This window comes from Aphelocoma coerulescens, chromosome 3 (genome assembly GCF_041296385.1).
Source record: "Aphelocoma coerulescens isolate FSJ_1873_10779 chromosome 3, UR_Acoe_1.0, whole genome shotgun sequence".
NCBI lineage: Eukaryota > Metazoa > Chordata > Aves > Passeriformes > Corvidae > Aphelocoma > Aphelocoma coerulescens.
This window is the reverse complement of record NC_091016.1, coordinates 73778590-73783422: the sequence shown is the minus strand read 5'-3', so window position 1 is coordinate 73783422 and position 4833 is coordinate 73778590. Positions and strand designations below refer to the sequence as shown.

The following is a 4833-nucleotide window of genomic DNA, read 5'->3' as shown; positions in this document are numbered from 1 at the left end:
GATAAGATGGGGGGTAGTGGTTTTAAACTAAGAGAAGGTAGATTTAGACTACCTTCTCTTACAGTGAGGGTGGTAAAACACTGGAAGTGGTTGCCCTGGGTCACTATCCCTGGAAACACTGAAGGTCGGGTTAGGTGGGGCCCTGAGCAACCTGCTCTAGTTGAAGATGCTCCTGCCTATGCCAGGAGTATTGGACTAGATGACCTTTAAAGGTCCCTTTCAACTCCAGCTATTCTATGTTTCTATGATAGTGTGCCAGCACTCCAACTATCCACTAAATGAAGTTTTACAAAACAAAGTTTCTATTTCTGTTCCTACAAAGTCACTACATACATACACTAAATCAAGAAAGATGCATCAAAATTCTGAGGCATGTGCCAGGTTATTGCATTGCTCCTTTGGGTTTCTCTTTGTTTGACACTACGCATGTGTGTAAATAATTCTTCAGTGAGCAGGTGATATGTGTATTTCAGCTGGATGGGGAAAAAATAAAGAAGTGTGTAGAGTTAATTAGTTTTGGCAACAGCTTTTCCCAAAGCCCTATTTCACACAAATTCAGTATTCATTGCCTGTTTTTGAAAGTGCATGTAGGAAGGAAGATCTGTTTACTATTTGATATTATTGCTGACTTTACTTGAAGAACAAGAAAAGCAGGTTTTCAGCTAACTTGCTGTTCCTTTTATATTGCATTAATTTAAACTCTAGATTGAAGAATTTGTTTTCAGCTGTAGTTTTAGGGGCTATTAAATCTTTTTTCCAAACATTTAACTATTTTTATATATATGAGAATACTTTTTTCTCCAGTAGAGATAATCTTTGAGGCTTATAGCAACATTTTTGGTGTAGAGTTCTACCCTCTATTGTATCATTTCACATGGTGGAAAGAATTTTTAAAGTATACATTTTACTTAGTAGCATACAATTATAGAACTTAGTTTAAACTAGTCCTTTTCTTTTAATAATGTGTTGTGCATGGTTGTGGCTACTGCTGTTTTGACTTCAAGAACAATGGAGAGGTTGTGAGTGATCTATAATCCCAAATATGTTTGGAAAGGCTTAATTAGAGGTAACCTTTAAACAGAAGGAATGTGTATTCCAAACTTCATGCAGTCTTAATACTACATGGCAAATCTAGATTTGCACACTCAGGCAAAATTCTGACCTTTATTTGTGAGATTTGTGTGACACACACACAGAGGTGCCGCTGTTGGGGCGGTCACGACACACACAGACAGTGCCTCGGAAAAAGTGCAAAAAGCCATTTATTAAACCAAAGCAGCCTCTTTTATGCACTTTTTGTATGTTGTCATTTGTGTTACAGATTCATTGGCTGCTAAACTACTACAATATACTTACTGGCTACTATTAACTAAAACATATAGTCATTGGCTGCCTATGGCACAAGCATTCAAGCATTCAGGAAAATAACAGGTGTTGCTGTTTTTCTCCTATTGTTTAACTTTCATGTTTCTGTTTATACTGTATTCTCATGGATAAAAACTAACTGCTTTTCTTCTCACGGGCTTTTCTCACGAATAGAGGTTAACCATGTCCAAATTAAGGTCTGTGAAGCCTGCAGACCTGCTGTCAGCCTCAATACAGAGGCATTGACACCCCAGCATTCTTCCATAGGCAGGACTTGGGGATGGGACCAGACTGTTTCCCTGACCATCACCATGAATGGAATGCTACAGAAGGTGGCACAGGCCACTTCTCATGGCACCAGATTTCTTCTTACTAAAAGTGGGTGCAAGGCTGAGGTTAGGTTTGGGCTCCACAGGCTGAAGATAACTTCTTAGAAAAAAAGAGCATGCTAGTTTTAATGATTTTTTTTTTTTTCCAGTGACCCAAAGTATGCTTGTGTAGGCAACAGAGGTATCAGTCAACTCATTTTATTTTTCCCCACTAGGGAGGATTTCTCTCTCTTTATGTTCCAATTTTTCATTCCTGGTCATTCTCTTGAGTGCTGTTAAGTAACCACTGAGGACAACAGGAGTGCATTGTAGGGCAGAGGAGGAAATGAGAGGAATGAAGTCTTAATCTGTGTTCCTCTTTGGAGGGAGCTGGAGACTGGACATTTTTCTCCTTGAAGAGACTACATTGCAGGTGGGAGCCAGACAATGTACATACCTTGGCTGCAACCACAAGGAGACAAATGGAGGAGATAAGCTGTGCAGCTGCCAGGACCGTTTGATACTGAGCTACATTTGTGTCCCAGTTCAGTCTGTGCACTTCAAGCCATATAACATTCAGCCTCAAACGAAAAGGCCCTGGGTTTTCTCCATGTAGGAAGCATGTTATCCGCTATGATACACACTGAACTCAATATACAGAGGGAACAAAGGACAAATGTTTTGTTGATATTGTTTCCTTGTCTGCAAAGCCCACGGTCCAGAGCACTCAACGGTCTGACACATCCAAAAGGTGATGACCAATTGTTAACAATCCTGTGAGCAACTTCTCCCGGCAGTTCTCAGAAAAAGCAGTGCTGTGACGACGGAAAGGCACAGGATGTTACGGGATCCGTCAATGGCTTCTGGGATGTGGGAAGCAGAGAGCACTCTGTTTTCGGAGGATGCATGGCTGTAAACAGGAAGCTTTGCAGGGCACAGCTGAGTCCTTGGGCTCTGTGCAGGACGGGGAGAAATCTGCTGAAACATGTAGTGATAGCCAGCATGGAGCTATCAAAGCATAGACAGCATGTTCGGATTTCCTGAAAGTACATCATCCAGCCTTGTCACAGATAGCTCATGAGGCCAGCTTAGGCACTGTTGTGTTTTCAAACCACCGAAAAAGAGCTGAGTTCTGAAATCAAGGGCATTTTGGAAGCACTCTAAAGGTAAACACATGCTCCCTTAAGACTTTCCAGTTTGGAAAGCACCTAAGTTAACAGTGAGTTGTTAAACCAGTATTATGCAGAACTACTGCCAAAATTTCATTGAATTAATTTATTACTAGTTCAGTTAATTAGAGTCCAAATCATTTCAGTCAGCCCCCAACATAAAAGGTTTGACCAGCTGCAGGAAAACTGCACAGGGGAGGGGAAGGAATGGGGTCCCTACAGTGCTTGAGCAGACTTCCTCTGAAACACTCAGCAGTCAAAGAATTCAAATAAAAATCACTTGCTAGAAGAACCTCATATTTTGGCTCTGAAGGGAAAAAGAGCCAGGGCACTTGCCCAGCACAGATTTAACCTTCTGAGCCCTGCCCCTCCCTCTTCCTCAAAAATCGTGTTGCAAAATCCATTCCCCAAATTATTTTAGTTTTGCTGGCACTAAGATGTATGAATTTAATAGGTTGACAAAGGATCATGGGAAAAGATAAGTGCTCCAGCACGTCCACTATTGTGTTTTGTGGTTTGGGCAGTCACTGTTGCCAAATGACCACTAAAGAAAGCAGCGCATCTGACAACAATGTTATGCCACAGCATTAATGAGCAGAGAAAAACACATCAGTTTTGGAGTTTACATTTTAATCATTACCCCAAAGACAATTCCCTAGGACTAAGATAGGAGAATCCAGAAAGGTACCGCAAGGTTATGTCGTATAATTTGAATGCATTCATCACAATGCCTTGCATTCTTGCCCTCTAAGGCAAGTAACTAAAACTTAGGGGTCTGAAAGGACCTTCATCCTGAGCTGGCCACTTCTTACCAAATCTTCAGTAACAAAGGCTGGCCTAGGGAAGACACTTCTGCAGGTTAGAGCTGAGTACGTAGAAAAGCTCTGTCCTCTCACCTGCAGCTCTGCCATTACTGTTACCATGGAGCCTCCAGAGGAAACCTGGCAGAAGCTGGCGCCCAGAACCTTTCCCCACTGCTCAAACTTCATAGGCTTTGTTGTCCTTCAGTAAGACCTTGAAGAAATAACTCAGCAGTCTTTTTTTCAGCCTGTGTTATAAATAAAAAGAATATATTACTTGGGCATGGAAATAACAACTAAATTGTAAAGTAATTTTTTATATAGGAAGCAGTTATCCACTATGATTTATATACTTTTCACAATAGATTTTGAATTTGGAAATAGTAGGCAGAGAGGGGAGCAGCAGACAGCCTAGGAATGGGAATAATGATTAATAATTCCCAGCTCGCTCTAACAGAAACTGAGAAACATATTGTCTTTTTCAGGCAAGAAGTATTTTGCAAAAATAAAGTGTTTCTTCATGAGTAGTTTGTTTGGCCAGATCTGCCTCCTAAAAATTGCCATACCTCTGGAAACTCAGGGGTATTCCTTAAAACTTTTTAAAAGCATAACCCTCAAAAGGCAAATGACAAATGGGGACAGGAGCATGAGATGAATCCTGGAACACCAGGAACTTCATGAAGTGCTTATTAACTCATGATCCTTTCTTCAGTCTTAAGAAAATATGCAGGCACCAACATGCTATTTTGGTATTTTCTGTACAACAGCTCTTAGTTGGTTTAGGCCCTACCAATATATCATTACTTACAGATGGAAGAAGAAAGGAGGTTTTTGTCTACTGAAGGAGCCTATAAATCTCCTCTCTCTCCATGATTTCAAACACCTGGCTCCGCTTACTACCCCGACAACCAGCCCAATGCTGTCTCTAGCTCATTCTCTCCTACACTATAAAACTTTCCTACTTTATCTCTCACCTGTCTCTCATAACTACTCCTTAATAGGTACCAGCTTGAGGACAGTTGAGGCTGACTCTTCCTATCACAGATATTAACTCCTTCCTTCCTTGCTTGACTTGACATTAGCAGTCTGTGGATTTGGGTATGCTGTCCTTTGATGAGACCTAAAACAAGGTGAAGGAACTGGGAAGAGTCTTATGACCCCACAAACAAGGTGTTACCATCCTCCTTCTTT

General features: G+C 41.1%; 1 long non-coding RNA gene across 2 annotated transcripts; it reads right to left on the bottom strand.

Moving 5' to 3' along the window:
• Nucleotides 1-201: 201 nt before the first annotated feature.
• LOC138108343 (uncharacterized) lies at nucleotides 202-4584 on the bottom strand. 2 transcript variants are annotated; one of them, XR_011149933.1, is made up of 3 exons: nucleotides 4451-4584; nucleotides 3739-3890; nucleotides 202-2713 (listed from the first exon to the last, which is right to left on the bottom strand). It is a non-coding gene; the product is annotated as an uncharacterized lncRNA (long non-coding RNA). The 2 variants fall into 2 exon arrangements; XR_011149932.1 differs by having other exon boundaries at nucleotides 203-2627; nucleotides 4451-4576.
• Nucleotides 4585-4833: the final 249 nt, after the last annotated feature.